At 46.8% G+C, this 25665-nt stretch overlaps 1 long non-coding RNA gene and 6 other non-coding genes across 7 annotated transcripts; 2 read left to right on the top strand and 5 right to left on the bottom strand.

The window, feature by feature from the left end:
- Positions 1-8258: 8258 nt before the first annotated feature.
- Positions 8259-8330, bottom strand: trnap-ugg (transfer RNA proline (anticodon UGG)). Its single transcript has one exon. It is a non-coding gene; the product is annotated as a tRNA-Pro (tRNA).
- Positions 8331-8641: 311 nt separating this feature from the next.
- Positions 8642-8714, bottom strand: trnaq-uug (transfer RNA glutamine (anticodon UUG)). The gene has a single exon. It is a non-coding gene; the product is annotated as a tRNA-Gln (tRNA).
- Positions 8715-10850: 2136 nt separating this feature from the next.
- Positions 10851-10922, bottom strand: trnap-ugg (transfer RNA proline (anticodon UGG)). The gene has a single exon. It is a non-coding gene; the product is annotated as a tRNA-Pro (tRNA).
- Positions 10923-11046: 124 nt separating this feature from the next.
- On the bottom strand, positions 11047-11118 carry trnaq-uug (transfer RNA glutamine (anticodon UUG)). Its single transcript has one exon. It is a non-coding gene; the product is annotated as a tRNA-Gln (tRNA).
- A 1596-nt stretch (positions 11119-12714) lies between these two features.
- trnaq-uug (transfer RNA glutamine (anticodon UUG)) lies at positions 12715-12786 on the bottom strand. Its single transcript has one exon. It is a non-coding gene; the product is annotated as a tRNA-Gln (tRNA).
- Positions 12787-14464: 1678 nt separating this feature from the next.
- Positions 14465-14583, top strand: LOC130223950 (5S ribosomal RNA). The gene has a single exon (XR_008837057.1). It is a non-coding gene; the product is annotated as a 5S ribosomal RNA (ribosomal RNA).
- Positions 14584-25211: 10628 nt separating this feature from the next.
- Positions 25212-25454, top strand: LOC130222426 (uncharacterized). Its single transcript, XR_008836459.1, has 2 exons — positions 25212-25265; positions 25344-25454. It is a non-coding gene; the product is annotated as an uncharacterized LOC130222426 (long non-coding RNA).
- The last annotated feature ends 211 nt before the right edge of the window (positions 25455-25665 follow it).

The following is a 25665-nucleotide window of genomic DNA, read 5'->3' as shown; positions in this document are numbered from 1 at the left end:
ATTTCTACTTATTTTAAAAGTGGTTTTATAGAACATTTCAACCAAAAACGATACTGCTGCAGTAAGAAGTTTTAATATGAAGTATGCACATAGTATAGTACAACTCATCTACAAGAACTGACCATAGTTTTTTTTATACTTATTAGAAATGTGGTCATTATAACAGTTTATATTATGTTAATGCCCCATTTCTCCAAAACGCTGCAGTAAGAAGGTTTAATGTGAAGTACACATATAGTATGGGATGTCCTGTATAAGAACTGACCATTGTTTTTTCTACTTATTGGAAATGGGATCTTTATAACATTTTGAATTATGTTAATAACTTTTTTTTCCCAAAACGCTGCAGTAAAAAGTTTTCATGTGAAGTACACATATAGTATGGGATGTCCTGTATAAGAACTGACCATTGTTTTTTTTCTACTTATTTGAAATGGGGTCTTTATAGCACTTTATATTATATTAATACCCCGTTTTTCCAAAACACTGCAGTAAGAAGGTTTCATGTGAAGTACACATATAGTATGGGATGTCCTGTGTAAGAAATCACCATTGTTTTTTTTCTACTTATTTGAAATGGGGTCTTTATAGCACTTTATATTATATTAATACCCCGTTTTTCCAAAACGCTGCAGTAAGAAGGTTTCATGTGAAGTACACATATAGTATGGGATGTCCTGTATAAGAACCGATTATTGTTTTTTTTCTACTTATTTGAAATGGGGTCTTTATAGCACTTTATATTATATTAATACCCTGTTTCTCCAAAATGCTGCAGTAAGAAGGTTTCATGTCAAGTACACATACACTCAAAAAAATGAAACCTTGAGTTTACTTAATTTTTTCTTGTCAACGGGTTCCACAAAATATATTTATGAAAGTTGAAAATAAATATTTCAAAGCTAATTGAATTAATGGCCTTATTTTAGGTTGAAACAATTCGTTTGAATCAAGCCAAATATTATCAATTGATTTTCCTGAACATGAGACATTTGAGTTGAACTAACTTAAATTAGTTATGTTATATGGACTAACTAAAGTTGCATATTATATTTTTGTCTATTGAAAGTAAACAAATTAGTTTACAACAAATCATTTTATTTAAGCTTAATCAATCAAAACAAAATTATTTCACTTAATTTTATTTTTACTAGTTAGGTTTAATTAACTTTAGTTTGTCAACAGGTTCCACACAAATTATTCAAGTAAACTCAGCTAACATTTGTTAGTTTTTTTATTCACCAACACAAAATTCCATTAACATTACTGACACACGTAACAGTTGAACACGATCTAAGATGCAGTAAAGAAATCACATCAGTTGAGAATATATGATTCAACAATAAAAAGGTTGTCACAGAATTAGAAAATAATGTGAAAGACTTACATTTTCCAATTACATGGCATTACTTTGTTTAAACCTGAGTGGTCAATTTAAACCATCACAATATAAAATAAAAGTAGTACAACATATTACAATTGTAACAGTGTGTGAAAAAAGCACACTGTAAAAGTTGGTTATCTTGATTATCTTATCTTTTTTAAAAAATTCAAATACTCTGGACACTTTAAAAAACATATCAGTCTGAACAGTGGTGTGTCAAGTGTATTTGCAGTAAAACTGTTTTAAATACAAACAAGACCATGTTAAATTCCACAAAATCATAATAGCTCAGTGTTGGTTTACTCACAAATTTAGTTTTTGAACACATGTACCTTGGTTGAACATTTGGTAGAATCCAGCTGGAGGAAGATTTTCAACTAGGTGTTAGAAAAATATGAAGCCTTAACATAGCCTAACACGCCAACAGGATTTTATTTTGTTTTACCTGAGTGGTCAAATCTTTGAAAAATTAACCAGTTACTGATAAAGTTTTCAAAAAAAATAAAAATAAAATAAAAAAAATAAATAATAATAATAAAAAATAAGGGAAATAACTCTGGACACTTTACATGACAGAGAAACATGTCACCCAGAACAGTGGTATGTGTCACAATCAAACAAAAACAAAGACATAAAAGTGTCAAGTGCTTTTTCAAATGAAACGGTTTTAAGTCCAAAGTGCCTTCATATTAAACAAACTCTTCTTTGTTGGTTCTGGTGTTGTCATGATACTGGAATTCAGTACCAAGCTGTAGTGGAATTTAAAAAAAGTTTATTTCCTGCTAACATTAGAGTGCTGTAGTGCACGTTCTTACATGCCACTGATTTATCATTGTGTACACTTGCTCAACAGAAATGACTGTGATTGGCTGTGAAGGTCATCAGTTCACCAAACTCACTTCACCAAACTGTATTTACTGTGTGTAACCACAGATACAGAGACACTGGGGCATTTTAAAGCCGTGGAGATCAGTTGTTGGGTCTACAAGCTGACATACGAGTGATCCGCTAATGGATTGACTGATCCAAGTATCTTTGAAATGCAATGTGAAATGAAACGTGTCCCTGTATCTATGTTTGCACTCTGTAAGAAGAGTGGTGAACTGATGACCTTACCGGCCAATCACAGTCATTTCTGTTAAGCATGTGAACACAATGGTCAATCCAAAGTGTTTAACAATGCGCTCAACAGCGCTCAAATGTTAGCAGGAAATTGACATTTTTACAATTTCAATTTTGATTGGTACAGAAATTGCAATATTGTGACAACACTAGTTGGTTCACTCATACAGTTTGTTTTTGAGCATCTGTACCTTAGTTGAGTCTCGTAGCATCCAGCTGGAGGAAGATTTTTTGAAGCACCTCAAAGAATTTTTTTCAGTTCCTGAGGATAACTGAGGTTCAATGCATATATTACACCCATTAAGAGTGCGCATGCAGAAGCAATGTCTCCCAACTCGTGAAGCACTTCAACGCCCTCAATCACTATTCCAACGTCCACTGGAGGGGTGGTGGCATCTCCTCCCTCAGCATTAATGCTGTAAATGCCAAAGACAACTTGTTAAAGATCCTTCTCAGCAACACCACCATCTGAATCCTGTCCACACACACACAAAAAACCAACAATGAAATTAACAGTCAATTACATGATTCCAAATAGCTTATTTTCATTGCAGTTTTCCCCATAAATGTATTAAATGGAACTTGATTTTGGCCCAAACTGATTTCTCACAATTTGTTCACTCACTGGGCGCTGAAGTATACCTGTATTAAGTCTGGTGATGTCTATGCGTTCCAGACTTCAGGCTGTAATTGACTGCAAAGGATTTGCAACCAAGTATTTAAAAGTAAAAGTTTGATTTATGATTTTTATTCTGTCCAATTACTTTTGGTCCCTTAACAAGTGGGAGGCACATATGCAAACTGTTGTAATTCCTACAGCGTTCACTTGATTCATGTAAATGTAAACTGTAAGCTGACAGTATGTAGTTAAAGCACATCTTGTTAGTTTAATTTTTAATCCATTGTGTTGGTGTATAGAGCCAAAAATTGTAGAATTGTGTCGATGTCCAAATATTTATGAACCTGACTATATAACGGCAGTGAATGATGATAGAATACCAGAATACTTCGCTCTGTCTGACTGGTAAGTAAAAATTCACAAAATTCACAATTTAGCCATACAGACTCCTATTCGTCCCACATAAATATCAGTAATGCTTATCTGGCTAACCCCATAGAGACTGTGTCTGTTCCTCGTATTACTAGATCAAGAAATAAACGTACTGTGTGCTCCAGAAATAATCTATTAAGAATTAAACCAGAAAAACCACTAAAAAGTGAAAACACAAATTTCATAAAGCTTGGTCTCCTAAACATCAGGTCACTAGCACCTAAAGCACTTATCATAAATGAAATAATAACAGATAACAATCTTAATGCACTCTGTCTCACTGTAACCTGGCTGAAACAAAATGACTATATTAGTTTAAATGAAGCAACTCCTCCAGGATTCTTATATAAACATGAGGCTCGTCAAACTGGCTGTGGTGGTGGAGTTGCGTCAATCTTTAGTGATATTCTTAATGTTAATCAGAAAAACGGACTTATGTTTAGCTCCTTTGAAGTATTAGCGCTTAATGTTATGCTTCCGGGCACTATGCAAACACCAAATAAAAATAAAAATGTTATCTCTCGCTCTAATCACCATATATAGACCCCCAGGACCCTATGTCAATTTTCTAAAAGAGTTTTCTGATTTTATCTCTCACTTACTAGTTAAAACTGATAAAATACTAATTGTAGGAGACTTTAACATCCACATAGATCATGCTAACGACACATTAGGGCTCGCATTTATGGATCTACTACATTCACTAGGGATAAAGCAAAACGTTATTGGACCAACCCATCGCCTAAAGCATACACTAGATCTAATTCTGTCTTACGGAATTGAGGTCATTGATGTAGAGATTATACCACAAAGTGATGATATTACAGACCACTACCTCTTACTATATAAGCTGTGTTTACCTGAAATTAGCAGATCCGCTCCGATATATCGCCCTAGTAAAACTATTGTTCCATCCACCAAAGATGAATTTATAAATAACTTACCTGATCTTTCTTTATTTCGAAATGCACCCGCAAACGCAAATGACGTAGTTGATGTAGTAACCAGCAGCATGGATGCCATCTTTACTAGCACTCTATATACTGTGGCACCCATCAAACTAAAAAAAGGCTAGAGAGAATAAAACTACACCATGGTATAAGTCATACCCCCGCTCTCAAAACAGCAACCCGTGCCCTGGAACGTAAATGGAAAAAAACTAATTTAGAAGTTTTTAGAATTGCGTACAAAGACAGTATGTCCAGCTATAGGAGGGCTCTAAAATCTGCCAGGGCTGAGCACCTCCGCAAACTGATAGAAAATAATCATAACAATCCTAGATTCTTATTTAACACCATCGCTAAATTAACAAATAATCGGTCATCTTTGGAACAAAATGTTCCACCGCAAATTAGTAGTGATGACTTCATGAATTTTTTCAGTGATAAAATAGAAGGCTTTAGACAGAAAATAGGAGATATTAAACTTTCTGCACCGCCTTATACTTCAGATCCAGTAAACACGCCACTGAATCTAAATAACCTACAGTGCTTTAAAATCATAGAACAGGAAGAGCTAGACAAAATTATAAATAGCTTTAAATCAGCTACGTGTATATTGGACCCAATTCCAACAAAGTTACTGAAAGAATTGCTACCTGTTATAGGAGAACCTCTTCTTAACATTATCAACTCTTCTTTATCTTTAGGCCATGTTCCAAATCCTTACAAGCTAGCTGTTATTAAACCTATTATTAAGAAACTACAACTGGACCCCAGCAACTTAACTAATTATAGGCCTATTTCAAACCTTCCATTTACATCTAAAATACTAGAAAAAGTTGTTTCTGCTCAATTATGCTCCTTTCTGCAGACGAACAATGTTTTTGAAGTGTTTCAGTCAGGTTTCAGAGCTCATCACAGTACAGAAACTGCATTAGTGAAAATAACCAACGATTTACTCTTAGCTGCTGACCAAGGGTGCATCTCGCTATTAGTTCTACTCGATCTTAGTGCGGCATTTGACACCATTGACCATGGTATCCTTATTAATCGCTTAAAGTCTACAGGTGTCCAGGGACAGGCCCTACAATGGTTTAAGTCATACTTATCTGACCGTTACCAGTTTGTGAATATTAATGGACAGCCTTCACAAATCAGCCCAGTAAAATATGGGGTGCCTCAAGGATCAGTTTTAGGCCCTTTGCTGTTTACAATATACATGCTACCCCTGGGAGACATTATTAGAAGACATGGGATCAGCTTTTCTGCTATGCAGATGATACACAATTATATATTTCAACTAAACCTGACGAGACGTCTAAACTGTCCAAGCTAACTGAGTGTATAAAAGATGTTAAAGACTGGATGACAAACAATTATCTTCTCTTAAACTCAGACAAAACAGAATTATTACTTACTGGGCCTAAATCCTGTACACAGCAGATCGCACAACTCGACCTACAATTAGAGGGATACAAAGTTAGTGTTAGCTCTACTATAAAAGATCTGGGTGTCATATTAGACAGCAATTTAACTTTTAAAAATCATATATCCCATGTCACAAAAACTGCTTTCTTTCATCTGAGAAATATCGCTAAGTTACGAAGTATGCTATCCATCTCAGATGCAGAAAAGCTAGTCCATGCTTTTATGACTTCTAGGCTGGACTACTGTAATGCACTGTTTGCTGGCTGCCCAGCATCGTCTATTAACAAACTTCAATTAGTACAAAATGCAGCTGCCAGAGTTCTTACCAGGTCTAGAAAATTTGATCACATCACCCCAATTTTATCCTCCTTACATTGGCTGCCTGTTAAGTTTCATATTGAATTTAAAATATTGCTTCTTACATATAAAGCTTTAAATAATCTAGCTCCTGTTTATCTAACCAACCTTCTGTCTCGCTACAATCCAACTCGCTCTTTAAGGTCTCAAAACTTAGGGCTTCTGGTAGTACATAGAATAGCAAAGTCGAGTAAAGGAGGTCGAGCCTTCTCATTTATAGCTCCTAAACTCTGGAATAGCCTTCCTGATAACGTCCGAGGCTCAGACACACTCTCCCAATTCAAAACTAGATTAAAGACCTATCTGTTCAGTAAAGCATACACTTAGTGCACCACTTAGGGGGCTTCCACACAGGTTATGCATCTTGTTGATATACACTGTGAACATCAGCTACGCTAATTATTTTCTTTATTCTCCATTTCCACCTGGGGATACTCTTCCCGAGGCCCTCAGACTATGCAGAGTCACTGATTCGATTCAAGACCAACGACGAGATGATCCCAAGGTTTCCATATCCTGGACCAGGCCGAATCCTGAGCAGCTACTGTGATGGTCATGGAAGAGTGGAGAACATGAGACTGATTCCTGTGACGCTCCAGAGACAGACGAGTCTTCGCTGAGGCCAGCTTCCAGTCTCCGCCACTGAGACTGCAGCTCTGCACAAGACGTTTGGCCAGCGGAAAAATTAAAATGATCGTGCCCAACTGAGGCTGGTTTCTCTCAAGGTTTTTTTTTTCTTCACTTCCGCCATTTAGTGAAGTTTTTTTTCCCTCTCAGCTGTCGCCACTGGCTTGCATGGTTCGGGATCTGTAGAGCTGCGCATCGTTGGATTTGCCCTTCAATATTTGGACTCTCAGTAGTGATTATTAAACCACAATGAACTGAGCTAAACTGAACTAAACTTAAACACTACAAACTGAACTACACTGTTCCTATTCACTGTGACCTTTTATGTGAAGCTGCTTTGACACAATCTACATTGTATAAGCGCTATACAAATAAAGGTGAATTGAATTGAATTGAAAGTTACTGTTGGGGCTGAACAAAGAATGTAATAATAAAAAACTCATAAATTTACATTTTATGTAAAAAAACAAATACACATTGTTGTGTTTAATGTTTTGTCTAAAGTGTAATCTGGATAAATAAGTGAATTGTATGAATTTTGAACAGTGTAATAAAAGAAAAAAAAAAAATGGCAATGCCTGATCCCATCTGAACTCGGAAGCAAAGCAGGGTTGGACCTGGTTAGTACTTGGATGGGAGACCGCCTGGGAATACCAGGTGCTGTAAGCTTTTTGAATTCCTTCAAGGAGGAGGACCGTGGTAGCATCAAATTGCTGTCTCAGCGTATAGTATCGGAACTACTCACTGATTGGTGTGATTGAAAACGGTCTCATTCAGTTCACTGCTTTGAAGCAAGGAAAGAAGGAAGAGGTTTCACCGATATTTGGACTCGGAACACTGGATTCAAAGTCCAGAGTGCTAACCATTACACCATGGAAACAAGACCCTTCTTATAGGCTATCTAATGCTCGGAAACTGGTGTGGAAACAGGCCTCTGTGAAAGCCAAGCTGTCCCTCAAAGCCAAAAACAACTGCAAGGGCTCGTCCAGTAAATGAAACTGGGACCTCTCACACCCGAAGCAAGAATCATACCCCTAGACCAACGAGCCAATAAAAAGCAGCAAGTTTACATGGCCACACTATCTGCTGACAAACCGGCATTCTCTGAAAACGGCCTCTCTCTAAAACCTCAACGCCCTCATAAAACATGAGACAACTGTACGGGCTCACCTGGAATTTGAACCTGGGAGCTCTCATGGCATGAGCGAGAATCATTCTCCTAGAACAGCAGGTCACTGTGCAGGGAAGGTTTTATGTGGTGATACTATCTGCTGACAAACTGGAATTCTTCGAAAGAAGATTTTATGAAAGCCATAATGCCCCCCTGTAAAACACAAGACAGCTGCAAGGGCTCATCCGGGATTTGAACCCGGGACCTCTCGCACCCAAAGCAAGAATCATACCCCTAGACCAACGAGCCACTAACAATGAAGCTTTCACATGGCATCAGAAGCAGTGCATGGTTGGAAATCTTTATGTAACAATTGAGTCACAAAATACCTTCAAAATCTCATGCGTTGAAGCAGGGCTTGTGCGTGAATTCTCCCACCCAAAACCAGACTCGCAGCCCCAGACCGACAAGTTGAGTCACTCGTTTACTTATAAATTTTTGTTGTCCAGCTGTTTCAGTGAGTAAATTGATCTAATCAGTTTCACAGATTTATGCTGCATGGCAAAACCACACATTGTTACATAAGTGATTGCTGAAGGAGGACCATGGGAGCATCAAGTAGGTTCCACCGAGAATTTGAACTCGGATCACTGGATTCAAAGTCCAGAGTGCTAACCATTACACCATGGAACCAAGAGACTTCTTACAGGCTATCTAATGCTCAGAAACTGGTTATGAAACAGGCCTCTGTGAAAGCCAAGCTGTCCCTCAAAACAAAAATCAACCGCAAGGGCTCGTCCAGGATTTTAACCCGAGACCTCTCACACCCTAAGCGAGAATCATACACCTAGACCAACTAGCCACTAAAACATGAAGTTTTCACATGGCATCAGAAGCAGTGCATGGTTGGAAATCTTTATGTAACAATTGAGTCAGTACATACCTTCAAAATCTCATGCATTGAAGCAGGGCTTGTGCGTGAATTCTCCCACCCAAAACTAGACTCGCAGCCCCAGACCAACAAGTTGAGTCACTCGTTTACTTATAAATTTTTGTTGTCCAGCTGTTTCAGTGAGTAAATTGATCTCATCAGTTTCACAGATTTATGCTGCATGGCAAAACCACACATAACGTTACATAAGTGATTGCTGAAAGAGGATCGTGATAGCATCAAACAGCTATCTCAGCGTATAGTATCAGAACTACTCACTGATTGGTGTGATTGAAAATGGTCTCATTCAGTTCACTGATTTGAAGCAAGGAGAGAAGGAAGAGGTTCCACCGATATTTGGACTCGGATCACTGGATTCAAAGTCCAGAGGGCTAAGCATTACACCATGGAAACAAGACCCTTCTTATAGGCTATCTAATGCCCGGAAACTGGCAATGAAATAGGCCTCTGTGAAAGCCAAGCTGTCCCTCAAAGCAAAAAACAACTGCAAGGGCTCGTCCAGTAAATGAAACTGGGACCTCTCACACCCGAAGCAAGAATCATACCCCTAGACCAACGAGCCAATAAAAAGCAGCAAGTTTACATGGCAACACTATCTGCTGACTAACCGGCATTCTCTGAAAACGGCCTCTGTCTAAAACCTCAACGCCCTCATAAAACATGAGACAACTGTACGGGCTCACCCGGAATTTATACCTGGGAGCTCTCGTGGTACAAGCGAGAATCATTCTCCTAGAACAGCAAGCCACTGTACAGGGAAGGTTTTATATGGTGATACTATTTGCTGACAAACTGGAATTCTTCGAAAGAAGATTTTATGAAAGCCATAATGCCCCCCTGTAAAACACAAGACAGCTGCAAGGGCTCGTCCTGGATTTGAACCCGGGACCTCTCGCACCCAAAGCGAGAATCATACCCCTAGACCAACTAAGACGTGAAGCTTTCACATGGCATCAGAAGCAGTGCATGGTTGGAAATCTTTATGTAACAATTGAGTCACAACATACCTTCAAAATCTCATGCGTTGACGCAGGGCTTGTGCGTGAATTCTCCCACCCAAAACCAGACTCGCAGCCCCAGACCAACAAGTTGAGTCACTCGTTTACTTATAAATTTTTGTTGTCCAGCTGTTTCAGTGAGTAAATTGATCTCATCAGTTTCACAGATTTATGCTGCATGGCAAAACCACACATAACGTTACATTAGTGATTGCTGAAGGAGGATCGTGATAGCATCAAACAGCTATCTCAGCGTATAGTATCAGAACTACTCACTGATTGGTGTGATTGAAAATGGTCTCATTCAGTTCACTGATTTGAAGCAAGGAGAGAAGGAAGAGGTTCCACCGATATTTGGACTCGGATCACTGGATTCAAAGTCCAGAGGGCTAAGCATTACACCATGGAAACAAAACCCTTCTTATAGGCTATCTAATGCTCGGAAACTGGCAATGAAATAGGCCTCTGTGAAAGCCAAGCTGTCCCTCAAAGCAAAAAACAACTGCAAGGGCTCGTCCAGTAAATGAAACTGGGACCTCTCACACCCGAAGCAAGAATCATACCCCTAGACCAACGAGCCAATAAAAAGCAGCAAGTTTACATGGCAACACTATCTGCTGTCAAACCGGCATTCTCTGAAAACGGCCTCTGTCTAAAACCTCAACGCCCTCATAAAACATGAGACAACTGTACAGGCTCACCCGGAATTTGAACCTGGGAGCTCTCGTGGCACAAGCGAGAATCATTCTCCTAGAACAGCAAGCCACTGTGCAGGGAAGGTTTTATGTGGTGATACTATCTGCTGACAAACTGGAATTCTTCGAAAGAAGATTTTATGAAAGCCATAATGCCCCCCTGTAAAACACAAGACAGCTGCAAGGGCTCGTCCGGGATTTGAACCCGGGACCTCTCGCACCCAAAGCGAGAATCATACCCCTAGACCAACGAGCCACTAACAGGACCGTGGGAGCATCAAATAGCTATCTCAGCGTACAGTATCGGAACTACTCACTGATTGGTGTGATTGAAAATGGTCTCATTCATTTCACTGATTTAAAGCAAGAAGCAAAGGCAGAGGTTCCACCAAGATTTGAACTCGGATCACTGGATTCAAAGTCCAGAGTGCTAACCATTACACCATGGAACCAAGACAATTCTTACAGGCTATCTAATGCTCAGAAACTGGTTATGAAACAGGCCTCTGTGAAATCCAAGCTGTCCCTCAAAACAAAAATCAACCGCAAGGGCTCGTCCAGGATTTTAACCCAGGACCTCTCACACCCTAAGCGAGAATCATACACCTAGACCAACTAGCCACTAAAACATGAAGTTTTCACATGGCATCAGAAGCAGTGCATGGTTGGAAATCTTTATGTAACAATTGATTCAGTACATACCTTCAAAATCTCATGCGTTGAAGCAGGGCTTGTGCGTGAATTCTCCCACCCAAAACTAGACTCGCAGCCCCAGACCAACAAGTTGAGTCACTCGTTTACTTATAAATTTTTGTTGTCCAGCTGTTTCAGTGAGTGAATTGATCTCATCAGTTTCACAGATTTATGCTGCATGGCAAAACCACACATAACGTTACATAAGTGATTGCTGAAGGAGGATCGTGATAGCATCAAACAGCTATCTCAGCGTATAGTATCAGAACTACTCACTGATTGGTGTGATTGAAAATGGTCTCATTCAGTTCACTGATTTGAAGCAAGGAAAGAAGGAAGAGGTTCCACTGATATTTGGACTCGGATCACTGGATTCAAAGTCCAGAGGGCTAAGCATTACACCATGGAAACAAGACCCTTCTTATAGGCTATCTAATGCTCGGAAACTGGCAATGAAATAGGCCTCTGTGAAAGCCAAGCTGTCCCTCAAAGCAAAAAACAACTGCAAGGGCTCATCCAGTAAATGAAACTGGGACCTCTCACACCCAAAGCAAGAATCATACCCTTAGACCAACGAGCCAATAAAAAGCAGCAAGTTTACATGGCAACACTATCTGCTGACTAACCGGCATTCTCTGAAAACGGCCTCTGTCTAAAACCTCAACGCCCTCATAAAACATGAGACAACTGTACGGGCTCACCCGGAATTTATACCTGGGAGCTCTCGTGGTACAAGCGAGAATCATTCTCCTAGAACAGCAAGCCACTGTGCAGGGAAGGTTTTATGTGGTGATACTATCTGCTGACAAACTGGAATTCTTCGAAAGAAGATTTTATGAAAGCCATAATGCCCCCCTGTAAAACACAAGACAGCTGCAAGGGCTCGTCCGGGATTTGAACCCGGGACCTCTCGCACCCAAAGCGAGAATCATACCCCTAGACCAACTAAGACTTGAAGTTTTCACATGGCATCAGAAGCAGTGCATGGTTGGAAATCTTTATGTAACAATTGAGTCACAACAAACCTTCAAAATCTCATGCGTTGACGCAGGGCTTGTGCGTGAATTCTCCCACCCAAAACTAGACTCGCAGCCCCAGACCGACAAGTTGAGTCACTCGTTTACTTATAAATTTTTGTTGTCCAGCTGTTTCAGTGAGTAAATTGATCTCATCAGTTTCACAGATTTATGCTGCATGGCAAAACCACACATAACGTTACATAAGTGATTGCTGAAGGAGGATCGTGATAGCATCAAACAGCTATCTCAGCGTATAGTATCGGAACTACTCGCTGATTGGTGTGATTGAAAATTGTCTCATTCATTTTACTGATTTAAAGCAAGAAGCAAAGGCAGAGGTTCCACCGAGATTTGAACTCGGATCACTGGATTCAAAGTCCAGAGTGCTAACCATTACACCATGGAACCAAGACACTTCTTACAGGCTATCTAATGCTCGGAAACTGGCGTTGAAACAGGCCTCTGTGAAAGCCAAGCTGTCCCTCAAAGCAAAAAACAACTGCAAGGGCTCGTCCAGTAAATTAAACTGGGACCTCTCACACCCGAAGCAAGAATCATACCCCTAGACCAATGAGCCAATAAAAACCAGCAAGTTTACATGGCAACACTATCTGCTGACTAACCGGCATTCTCTGAAAACGGCCTCTGTCTAAAACCTCAACGCCCTCATAAAACATGAGACAACTGTACAGGCTCACCCGGAATTTATACCTGGGATCTCTCGTGGCACAAGCGAGAATCATTCTCCTAGAACAGCAAGCCACTGTGCAGGGAAGGTTTTATGTGGTGATACTATCTGCTGACAAACTGGAATTCTTCTAAAGAAGATTTTATGAAAGCCATAATGCCCCCCTGTAAAACACAAGACAGCTGCAAGGGCTCGTCCGGGATTTGAACCCGGGACCTCTCGCACCCAAAGTGAGAATCATACCCCTAGACCAATGAGCCACTGAAACGCAAAGCTTTCACATGGCATCAGAAGCAGTGCATGGTTGGAAATCTTTATGTAACAATTGATTCACAACATACCTTCAAAATCTCATGCATTGAAGCAGGGCTTGTGCGTGAATTCTCCCACCCAAAACCAGACTCGCAGCCCCAGACCGACAAGTTGAGTCACTCGTTTACTTATAAATTTTTGTTGTCCAGCTGTTTCAGTGAGTAAATTGATCTAATCAGTTTCACAGATTTATGCTGCATGGCAAAACCACACATAACGTTACATAAGTGATTGCTGAAGGAGGATCGTGATAGCATCAAACAGCTATCTCAGCGTATGGTATCAGAATTACTCACTGATTGGTGTGATTGAAAATGGTCTCATTAAGTTCACTGAGTTGAAGCAAGGAGAGAGGGAAGAGGTTCTACCTATATTTGGACTCGGATCACTGGATTCAAAGTACAGAGTGCTAACCATTACTCCATGGAAATAAAACCCTTCTTATAGGCTATCTAATGCTCATAAACTGGTGTTGAAACAGGCCTCTGTGAAAGCCAAGCTGTCTCTCAAAGCAAAAAACAACTGCAAGGACTCGTCCAGTAAATGAACCCGGGACCTCTCACACCCGAAGCAAGAATCAAACCCCTAGACCAACGAGCCAATAAAAAGCAACAAGTTTACATGGCAACACTATCTGCTGTCAAACCGGCATTCTCTGAAAACGGCCTCTGTCTAAAACCTCAATGCCCTCATAAAACATGAGACAACTGTACGGGCTCACCCGGAATTTGAAACTGGGAGCTCTCGTGGCATGAGCGAGAATCATTCTCCTAGAACAGCAAGCCATTGTGCAGGGAAGGTTTTACGTGGTGATACTATCTGCTAACAAACTGGAATTCTTCGAAAGAAGTTTTTATGAAAGCCATAATACCTCCCTGTAAAACACAAGACAGCTGCAAGGGCTCGTCTGGGATTTGAACCCGGGACCTCTCGCACCCAAAGCGAGAATCACACCCCTAGAAGAGGTAAACTATCGAGGGGCCAAGGGCATTGTTTCTGTCGGTGCTGTGTCAAGGCAAGCTGAGCGGCACTTGGCTCCTGGTGCTGCGCCTATTTTTAAATAGCCAACTCTTGACAGCTGCTCTTGCTTACGGCTATACCACCCTGGCAATGCCTGATCTCATCTGAACTCGGAAGCAAAGCAGGGTTGGGCCTGGTTAGTACTTGGATGGGAGACTGCCTGGGAATACCAGGTGCTGTAAGCTTTTTGAATTCCTTCATTTGGCAAAAAAAATAATAAATAAATAAAAAATAAAAAAGAGGTAAACTATTGAGGGGCCAAGGGCATTTTTTCTGTCGGTGCTGTGTCAAGGCAAGCTGAGCGGCACTCGGCTCCTGGTGCTGCGCCTATTTTTAAATAGCCAACTCTTGACGGCTGCTCTCGCTTACGGCCATACCCCCCTGTGCATGTGTGATAGTGGTACATTCCAGGAAGTGTTTGGCTGCAGTTGGTGAGAGAGGCTCACCACATTTTCTTCTGTTTAGTTTTATTTTTGACTAAAATACATTTTTGTTAAACTTTTTTTGTGTTTGTTTAGTTTATCCTCCCAGCAGCGTGAGCTGTTTGGGAGGAGTGTTTTTTATTCCTATTTTTTTGCAATGGACGGATCTACAGTGACAGACCTGGCAATGGCGGACGGATTTGAGAAGGCAAATGACAATGGACTGGACAGACGACAACGAGAAACAAACCGATCGGAGAAGGAAGCAAGGAAAAGGATTTATCTAAAAGAAGCAACTGTAACAGTGGATATGGGACAAACAACAGAGGTGAGAGCAATGGATTTAATTAAAGCAGTCACGGAGAGGATTGGGGATGGAAAGATTTTGGCTGTAAGACCAAAACAAAACAAGGAATATGAAGTAACACTTGAAAGAGAGGAAGATGCTGATGTATTAACAGATGGATTGCCTATTAAAGGGATAAACTGTACAGTAAAGAGGCTACAAAATCGAGATTATGTTGTCTTCTTCATGCATCTGCCTGTCTATGTTGCTGATATAGATATTTTAGACAAATTGGATCATTGGGGAGTTTGTCCCCTTTCAAAAATTAAAAGAAGGTTTTATCAGGGCACAGATATTGAAGATGGGACGAGGTTTGTTAAAACCAGATTCCCCAAGGAAGTGGCATCCCTCCCGTACAGCACAAGAATAGAGACAGCAGAAGGACCACAATACTTTAGGGTGATGCACAGCCATCAGGTGAAAACTTGCAGGCTGTGCATGAGCCCAGATCATGTGGTGAAAGACTGTCCAGATTTTAAGTGTTTTAAGTGCGAGGAAAGGGGGCATTTCGCAAGGGATTGCGATGCGGTGAAGTGCCCGGATTGTAATAAGGTTTTAAATAAATGTGAATGTTGGATGGGGGAAGAGGAGGAGGAGGTAGAGCAGCGGGTAGACAGACAGATATATGAAGGAGACAATATACAGTCAGAGGACAAAACAACAACACAAGACAGAAGAACAGAATCTAAAAGTGAAAAACTACAAGAGAATGAGGCTAATGGAAAGGACAGAGTCACTGAACAGGAAGGGACAACATGGACACAAATGGATATGACTGACAGTTTAAGGAATGTTTTGGAAGCAGCAGAATTGAGCAATTTGAATAATAAAGACTTACAACAAGGACAACAGGAAGACATATTTTGGACACAAATGGACATGACAGACAGTTTTCAAAAGGCAATGGACACAGAGGAGACAAAAGACCAAAGTAATGAGGAACAAGACGAGTTAGAGGAACCTTTACAAAAGGAGGGAAACAAAGAGACACAGGTGAAATCATCAAAAAGAAGAAGATCGATAAAGATAAAACCTAATTTAGAGACTGCAAGGAAAAAACTGCTAAAAGATGGAGAAATTGAATGCGAAAATAAGTATGAGTTGCTAAAGGGCTTGGAAGAGATGGACTGAGATGATGGTTTTTATGAATGTTTTTATCTTATTTATGGTTTTAGGAATTGTGTCTTTTAATGCAAGAGGGCTTTTAGACATCAGAAAATTTGAAAAAGTGAAAGAAATGTGTAAACGAGAAGATTTTATTACAAGAGACAAACTGGAAGGAAGAATACATGAAGGAAATAAGGAAAAGGTGGAGTGGGGAGATTTTATACAATAATGGGGATGGAAGGCTGGGGAGAGGAGTTGCAATTTTAATAAAAGAAAACAGTGGGGTTTTATGTAAAACAATCTATAATGACAAAGACTGGAAGTGTATGATATGTGAAATGGAGTATGAGAAGAAAAAAGTAATTATGGTGAACGTTTATGCCCCAACAGAGGAGAACAGAAAGAAAGAGTATTTTAATGTACTAAGAGTTTATTTAAAGAAATATGAAAGAGTTATTATCATGGGGGATTTTAACACTGTTTTTAGTAAATTAGAAATGGCTGAGGGAATGGTTTTTAAAACGGATAAGGGGAGAAAAGAACTGAAAATATTGATGGAGGAGATGAATTTAATTGATGTGTGGAGAGAAAGGAATGAACAGAAAAAAAGAGTACTCAAGAAGACAGTTAGTGGGGAATTTTTTTTGTCAAACAAGAATTGATTTTATTTTATGCACAAGAAATGTTGAAGAGTTCATAAGCAAGATCAAATATGAAGAAACAAGTCTGAGTGACCATAAGCCAATTTTTATGAATTTAGACTGGAGTAACGTGAAAAGAGGGCCAGGGGTATGGGTTTTAAACACAGCGGTTTTAAAGAATGAAGACTATGTTTTAAGTATAAAGGAAATTATTCAAAAGGAAAAAGGGAATGAAATTTATAATGAGGACAAAAGAATGTGGTGGGAGAATGTGAAACATTTAGTTAAAAAGTTTACAATAAAATACTGTAGACAATTACAAAATTGTAAAAAATATAAGGAAAAGGAGCTGAAAGAAAAACTAGAAAACGAATTGAAAAATGAGAATGGAAAAGATATACAAAAGATAAAAGAACTAGAAGGAAGACTGAAAGAAATGGAGGAGGAGAAATTTGAAGGTGCAAGATTAAGAAGCAAAGCTAAATTTACAGTGGAGGGGGAAAAGTGCACTAAATTTTTCTTTGATCTTGAGAAGACAAGAGGGAAGGCAGAAATGATTAAAGAAATAAGGAGCAAAAATGGGAACATAGTGGAAGAAAATGAGGAGATTTTGGAAGAAATAAGATCATATTATGAGGAAGTAAAATAATTGATTGGAACAACAAAGCCTCATTTGGATGATGGTTGGTCTTTCCAGCCAGCTTTTGAAAAGACGATCAAGCCCATTTGGGGATCCAGTGGCACAGTTGGGTGAGTGAGAATTAGCGTGGCTGGTGGTGTCGGCGCTCGACGGGGTACTTGGTGAGACCCAGGCCCCAGCCCGCCAAGCCCTGCCCGACGGGAGACCCCTTTTCCGGGATGTCCCGCGCCTGGAGGTGCCTGTCCGGGGCTGATTGTCTCTGACCTGCCATCTGGAATTCGGGGAAGGCGAAGAATTGTGGACTTAGGTTTTGGCGGCTTTGCGTTTGAACGAACCAGGGGTTCAATGGCCAGGCTGGCTTACCCAGGAACAGTGCCCCGACCCCGGGTGAGCTGGAGGGCGCCCGTGGGCATGGGGAAACCCAGCCAAGGGGCTGAGACATTGCAGGCTTACCCAGGAACAGTGCCCCGACCCCGGGCGAGCTGGAGGGCGCCCGTGGGCATGGGGAAACCCAGCCAAGGGGCTGAGACATGCAGGTTTACCCAGGAACAGTGCCCCGACCCCGGGCGAGCTGGAGGGCGCCCGTGGGCATGGGGAAACCCAGCCAAGGGGCTGAGACATGCAGGTTTACCCAGGAACAGTGCCCCGACCCCGGGCGAGCACTGTTGGCTCTGGTGCGGCGAGGGGGGGTTCCAGGGGCACCAGTGACACAGTTGATTGAGCGAGAATTCGCGTGGCTAGTGTCAACGCTCACCGGAGTACTTGGTGAGACCCAGGCCCCAGCCCGCCAAGCCCTGCCCGACGGGAGACCCCTTTTCCGGGATGTCCCGCGCCTGGAGGTGCCTGTCTGGGGCTGATTGTCTCTGACCTGCCATCTGGAATTCAGGGAAGGCGAAGAAATGTGGACTTAGGTTTTGGCGGCTTTGCGTTTGAACGAACCAGGGGTTCAATGGCCAGGCTGGCTTACCCAGGAACAGTGCCCCGACCCCGGGCGAGCTGGAGGGCGCCCGTGGGCATGGGGAAACCCAGCCAAGGGGCTGAGACATGCAGGTTTACCCAGGAACAGTGCCCCGACCCCGGGCGAGCTGGAGGGCGCCCGTGGGCATGGGGAAACCCAGCCAAGGGGCTGAGACATGCAGGTTTACCCAGGAACAGTGCCCCGACCCCGGGCGAGCACTGTTGGCTCTGGTGCGGCGAGGGGGGGTTCCAGGGGCACCAGTGACACAGTTGATTGAGCGAGAATTCGCGTGGCTGGTGTCAACGCTCACCGGAGTACTTGGTGAGACCCAGGCCCCATCCCGCCAAGCCATGCCCGACGGGAGACCCCTTTTCCGGGATGTCCCGCGCCTGGAGGTGCCTGTCTGGGGCTGATTGTCTCTGACCTGCCATCTGGAATTCGGGGAAGGCGAAGAAATGTGGACTTAGGTTTTGGCGGCTTTGCGTTTGAACGACCCAGGGGGGTCAATGGCTTGGCTGGCTGCCCACAAAAGTGTCCCGATCCCGGCCAGCGCCATTGTCATTGGGGGCATGGGGGTCCCGCCCCAGCCAAGCGGTTCAGACATTGAAGTCAGGCCCAAAGACAGTGCCCCGATCCCAGCCAGCGCCACTGGCATTGGGGGGTGGGGGTCCCGCCCCAAACAAGCGGGTCAGACATTAAAGGCTTGCCCCGAGATAGTGCCCCGATCCGGCCAGCGCCGCTGGCATTGGGGGGTGGGGGTCCCGCCCCAAACAAGCGGTTCAGACATTAAAGGCTTGCCCCGAGATAGTGCCCCAATCCCGGCCAGCGCCGCTGGCATTGGGGGGTAGGGATCCCGCCCCAAACAAGCGGTTCAGACATTAAAGGCTTGCCCCGAGATAGTGCCCCGATCCCGGCCAGCGCCGCTGGCATTGGGGGGTAGGGATCCCGCCCCAAACAAGCGGGTCAGACATTAAAGGCTTGCCCCGAGATAGTGCCCCGATCCCGGCCAGCGCCGCTGGCATTGGGGGGTGGGGGTCCCGCCCCAAACAAGCGGTTCAGACATTAAAGGCTTGCCCACAAAAGTGTCCCGATCCAGGCCAGCGCCGTTGGCCTTGGAGGGTGGGGGTCCCGCCCCAACCAAGCGGTTCAGACATTTAAGTCTTGCCCAAAGACAGTGCCCCGAACCCGGCCAGTGCTGTTGGCCTTGGCCTTGGCCTTGGCCTTGGCCTTGGCCTTGGCCTTGGCCTTGGCCGGGGCGAACGTCCGACACTGGAAGAAGGCAAGCACAAAACTCCCATATTGAACGCCCCTGGAACTACGTGCTGCTGGTGCACCCCAGCCGCCTCAACAAATTGAGCACTGCGCCGGGTGGCGGTAGTGGGAAAGGCTGGTGCCCCCGAGCTATCTCTGTACCACAGTACGGGCGAGGTGATGGAGAGGGTGGTTCCCCACATCCAGATGGTTCAGCAACGGCACGTCTGCGTAGCGAGTGCCACTAGCTAAGTCAATGTTCGTGGCTTAAGTGTGGGGTGCCCGGGGTCTGCTGGTGAGCAGGTGTCAAACTAGAAGACCCTTTGGGCCTGGTGCTTGCCCCGGAAAGGGTGTGGGCCCTGGGGGACAGGGGGTGGGAGTGGTGGCCCTGGGTGTCAGTGGCTCCAGCCCCTCTGATGTGGGCCCCTGCCCCCGGAAAGGGTGTGGGCCCTGGGGGAAAGGGGCTGTCAGTGGTGGCCTTGGGAGTCAGGGGCTCCAGCCCCTGTAACCTGGGCCCCGGCCCCCGGACAGGGTGTGGGCCCTTGCCCCCGGACAGGGTGTGGGTCCTGGGGGAAAGGGGCTGTCAGTGGTGGCCTTGGGAGTCAGGGGCTCCAGCCCCTGTAACCTGGGCCCCTGCCCCCGGAAAGGGTGTGGGCCCTGGGGGAAAGGGGCTGTCAGTGGTGGCCTTGGGAGTCAGGGGCTCCAGCCCCTGTAACCTGGGCCCCTGCCCCCGGAAAGGGTGTGGGCCCTGGGGGAAAGGGGCTGTCAGTGGTGGCCTTGGGAGTCAGGGGCTCCAGCCCCTGTAACCTGGGCCCCGGCCCCCGGACAGGGTGTGGGCCCTTGCCCCCGGACAGGGTGTGGGTCCTGGGGGAAAGGGGCTGTCAGTGGTGGCCTTGGGAGTCAGGGGCTCCAGCCCCTGTAACCTGGGCCCCGGCCCCCGGACAGGGTGTGGGCCCTGGGGGAAAGGGGCTGTCAGTGGTGGCCTTGGGAGTCAGGGGCTCCAGCCCCTGTAACCTGGGCCCCTGCCCCCGGAAAGGGTGTGGGCCCTGGGGGAAAGGGGCTGTCAGTGGTGGCCTTGGGAGTCAGGGGCTCCAGCCCCTGTAACCTGGGCCCCTGCCCCCGGAAAGGGTGTGGGTCCTGGGGGAAAGGGGCTGTCAGTGGTGGCCTTGGGAGTCAGGGGCTCCAGCCCCTGTAACCTGGGCCCCTGCCCCCGGAAAGGGTGTGGGCCCTGGGGGAAAGGGGGTGGGAGCGGTGGCCCTGGGTGTCAGCATCAGCATTTGGGATGATGGTAGGTCTTTCCAGCAAGCTTTTGAAACCAAAGTCCATTTGGGGCCATGATGAAGATGGTTGGTCTCGGGAACGGCCGGTGGCAAGGGCTTGGCGACGCTCACCGGGGTACTTTATGAGACCCAGGCCCCAGCCCGCCAAGCCATGCCCGAAGGGAGACCCCTTTTTCGGGACGTCCCGCGCCTGGAGGTGCCTGTCCGGCGCCGATTGTCTCTGACCTCCCATCGAGAATTCGGCGACGGCGAAGAAATGTGGACTTAGGTTCTGACGGTTGGGCAGCTTTGAGAAAGTTGGACTTAGGTTTTGACCATTTCGCGCCTGCACCAAGCACGCTGATCGATAGGAGCTTGTTTTGACGCCCCATGGGTTAGGCCCCTGCCCGGCACACCTGCCCCAACATGGGTGGGTCGGCCTCTATGGGTGTGGTTGGTTCCTCCCTGCCTCGGGCGTGCTGTGAGGGAGGCGTGGGGGGGTGTCCCTCCGCACACAACCCCCCCTTTCCCGCCTCTATCTGTGGGAGGAAAAAAAACTCAAATGGCCCGTCTGGTTTTGACCAAGAGCATGTCCGGCGCTCTGCCCGCCAGCCCGCCCGCCTGACCCCCTGTGCTTTGTCCCCCCCTGCTGATTCTCAGTCCGCGCCGCCCTCGCCCTGGAACAAGGGCTGGGGGTGGTAGGTGGGCTCGGTAGTCTCCAGCGTGGTGTGTCGAGCCCAGGGGCCGTGTGGGGTACGGGCTGGTGCTGGCTCCAGCCCCTGTGTGTGTGTGTGCGTGACCAGTGCTGCGTCTCCTGCCCGTCCGCAAGCATGCCCACCCCTTCGGGTTTATCCTTGCCGGCCCTCGGCGGTCTCCCCTGCCCCACCTGACCCCCCCTACCCCTCTCCCCCGGAGGTGTGTGGGGGTGGCTGGTGGAGGCGGAGGGTGGCCGCTAGTAGTCTCTGGCGAGGTGAAACAAGCCGGGGTCAGTGGTGTCCGGGCTTACGGTCTGGCCCCTCCTTTTTGATGGTTGCGGTTCATGATGCGGTGAGCCCCGGAAAAGGTGCGTGTTCGATGGGGTTCTACGACACTGCTTTGAAAGTGGGAAAAAGCCATGTATAAAGCCCCCGCGGCTGGTGCAGTCCAAGCTGCCCAAAACGGTGCGTGTTCGGCCGGGCTCATGCCATCCCTTTGTGGGGGCAGAAAAGGGAACTATAAAAAGGCTTATTCAAAAAGCCCCCCCGCGGGCTGGCGCAGTCCAAGCTGCCCAAAACTGTGCGTGTTTGGCCGGGCTCATGCCATCCCTTTGTGGGGGCAGAGAAGGGAACTATAAAAAGCTTTATGCAAAAAAGCCCCCCTGCGGGCTGGCGCAGTACAAGCTGCCCAAAACGGTGCGTGTTCGGCGGGGCTCATGCCCATCCCTTTGTGTGGGAAAAGGGGAATAAATAAAAAAGCAGCGAAAGTCCCCGCTGCTGGCACGGTGAGGCTGCCTGAAATGGTGCGTTGTTCCTGGGACAAAAATCCACCAAAAGTCGTAACAACTGCTTCCATACAAGTTGGATCAAAGGGATCTCGTAGGTATCGGTCCTTCCCCTTTAAGAGGGGGAGGGGGAACCAGCGTCGCTGACGCGGAAGCGGACGCTTCGTCCGCCATCTTTTAAACCGCTCCACGCCGCATGTGGGTCTCTCTCCCTCCAGCCTTGGTCTTGGACGGTCATGGCCGAATGTGCGCTCTGCTTCAACGTCTACAGCCGCCTCTCGCCGCACCTGTCTGCGGTTCACAAGGTGTCGAACGCGGACGAGAAGAAGCTTTTGCTGGCGCTCGCCGCTGGGCGCGTGGACATGCGGAAGACGGCGTGCCCGGTGCCCGGCTGCCGGAGGACGCCGGCCCGCCTAGACAGACACCTGAAGCAGCACGCCGAGCTCTCCGTCTCGGCCAGGAAGGAGGCTATGGGCCGAGCGAGGCGTCGGAAAGTGGCTCGAGAGTTGCGGTGGTTGCGGTCCACTCAACCGACGGTACCCGTGGTGTCTCGGCTGGCGTCGTCCTCCGAGGAGGAACGGGAACCAGACGGCCCGGAAGCCGAGCGTCCCTGCGCCGACCCCCGCTGCAGGCTCGCAACGGAGCGCATACAGGCCCAGCTCTCAGAGCTCCGCAAGCAGGTGGACAAGGTGAGGTCCGCCCAGCTCCAATTCGCCCGCCGCTATCGAGAGTTGAGGAGGGGGGAAGAGGGGAGGAAGAGCAGGCGGGCAAGGTCGTGTCCTGCCCCGCCGGCACCATCCCCCGACCCCGCCCCCGGGCGAGGGCCGGCCCCCGGGCGAGGGGCGGCCCGAGGTCTCCGGGCGGCCTCCGGGCCTGTGGAAGCCTACGATCCAACAAAGTACCCGTACCCGGACCACGCCCGCGCCTTGAGTTGAGTATGGTTATGGCACTTCTCTGTTGGGCTGGTGGTGGGTGTATGTCGTCTAGGCTGACTTTTGACTTTCGCCCCCGTTCTGCAGACTTGCTTTTGGCAGAGTTCGAGGGTTTCCAATTGGGGAGCGAGCCCACCGCCCGTCTGCGGAATAACGTGGCCTCCAAACTGGCGAGGGTCAAGGCCTTCCTAGGCTTCATGGCGACAGGCCACGCGGACCCAGAAACCTTGTCCTTCCTCAACCAACCGGCGCGCATCCGAGCCTGGTCTGCCCTGCTAGGCCAAACGGGCATGGCCGAGCCCACGAGGCAGCACTACCTGAAGAACGTGGCGCAGTTCCTGGATTATCTCTCCGAAACCCCGCCGGCCTCCTGCCGCCTCTCCAGTACCACCCTGGTGCTGATTCGCAGGGAGCTTCGAGCTCTCATTCGCGGCATACGCCGCCGCGTCGTGGTACACGAGGTTAGGACCAAGCAGGCCAAAGAAGGCAGACTCCTCTCCAAAGCCACCCTGCTACGCTGTCATCGGACGGCTGGGAGAAAAATACCTGCCCTTCTAGGTGAGTGTTTGGTCCCCGCCGGTCTGCGTTTCCACCAGTGGCGGTGGAAACGCTGACCTTCTCTCCGTTCTTCCCTCTTCTGCTCCAGGGCACCAACGGCTCTCGGTCAAACCGAGCCACGTCAGCGTACCCACCCCTTAACCCCCGAATGGGGGTTAAGGGGTGGGTACGCTGACGTGGCTCGGTGCCCCAAGGCAAAAAGATAATGTCTGCTCCGGGGCGCCAGCGGCTCTCGGTCAAACCGAGCCACGTCAGCGTACCCACCCCTTAACCCCCGAATGGGGGTTAAGGGGTGGGTACGCTGACGTGGCTCGGTTTTGACCGAGCCGCTGGCGCCCCGGAGCAGACTATCTTTTTGCCTTGGGGCACCAGCGGCTATCGCTAAGTTTAAACCGTTGGTGGTGTAAACATGGTTTGTTGGAAAAGTCTAACCCCTAACCTCCCTCCGTCAGACGGCCTCGAGTCCAGCCCAGACACCAGGCAGCAGTGGCGCTTCTATGGCTACCTGACCGGCTACCTGACCTGCATCACGGGCCATCGCTGTGGGGTCTTCCAGAACCTGACCATCCAGGAGGTCCAAGAGGCTTCCAGAAGCCCGGACGAGTCCGCCTATGTCATAAACGTGAGTGGGACGTTGCATGTGGGGGCCACCAGTGGTAGGGCTCACTCATCTTCTCTCTGATTTTCCCAGATCACCACGCACAAGACAAACCGAGCCTTCGGCGCGGCTCAGCTGTCTCTCAACAAGGAAGAATACAGCTGGTTCCGGAGGTTTTTGCAGCTGCGGGCTAGCCTCCCCGGGGGGAGCCAGGCCTCCTATTTTTTTTTTACTTCCAGACCCAGTCCCTGTCGAACCCTGAACAAATATTTTCAATCTGCATGGACCAGCATGGGGCTTCCCGGCAAGCCCACCTTCACTGACGTCCGAACTGCCATCGCGACCCACGTGAGTATCTATGCCAGTGCCCCCCCGCTGACCCCCATGACTGCCAGCGGCTTTGACCACAAAAAGTCTCTGTCTGTCTGTCTGTCTCTGACGCAGGCAAAGAATTCACATTCTTCCGAGGATCGCAGGAAGGTGGCCCAATTCATGTGCCACGATACCTCAACCTCAGACAAGTTCTACGCGCTTCACCTAGGCCCTCTCCAAGCACGTGAGCACCGCAGACTCTTCGAGAAGGCCTTGGTGGAGGAGGAGGAGGAGGAGGCAGCGGGCAGAGAACGCCACTCAAGGAAGGGGCGCCAGAGGGCAGAGAGTCCCGGGTCACCCATGGTAAATCAGTTCCTTTTTGGCATGGACCTCAACAGAGGGACGTGTGGTGTTAGGTAACTGGCCTTTTCTCTTTTTCAGGAGGGAACTAGCAGGAGGACGCTGCCATGGCCGCCTTCGAAGGGGAAACGCCCCCTCGAAGCAACCGAAGACTCTGAATCTTCCTAAATAAAAATTGAACAATAAAGGTCATATGGTGTTCAGTGTCTTTATTATTCCTCTATCTGTGTGATAAAACATAGCTTCGAATGGGACAAATGATCCCTATCTCCTCTGTTAGAAGTGTCGCGTGGGACGCCCGCGTCCAGGTTCAGCCTTTGCTAAGCCCCAATTGGGACAAATGATCCCTGTCTCCTGTGGTAAAAGTGTCGCGTGGGACGCCCGCGTCCAGGTTCAGCCTTGG

Source organism: Danio aesculapii, chromosome 4, assembly GCF_903798145.1.
Source record: "Danio aesculapii chromosome 4, fDanAes4.1, whole genome shotgun sequence".
Lineage (NCBI taxonomy): Eukaryota > Metazoa > Chordata > Actinopteri > Cypriniformes > Danionidae > Danio > Danio aesculapii.
Note: the sequence above shows the minus strand (reverse complement) of the source record. Positions and strands in the feature narration are given on the sequence as shown.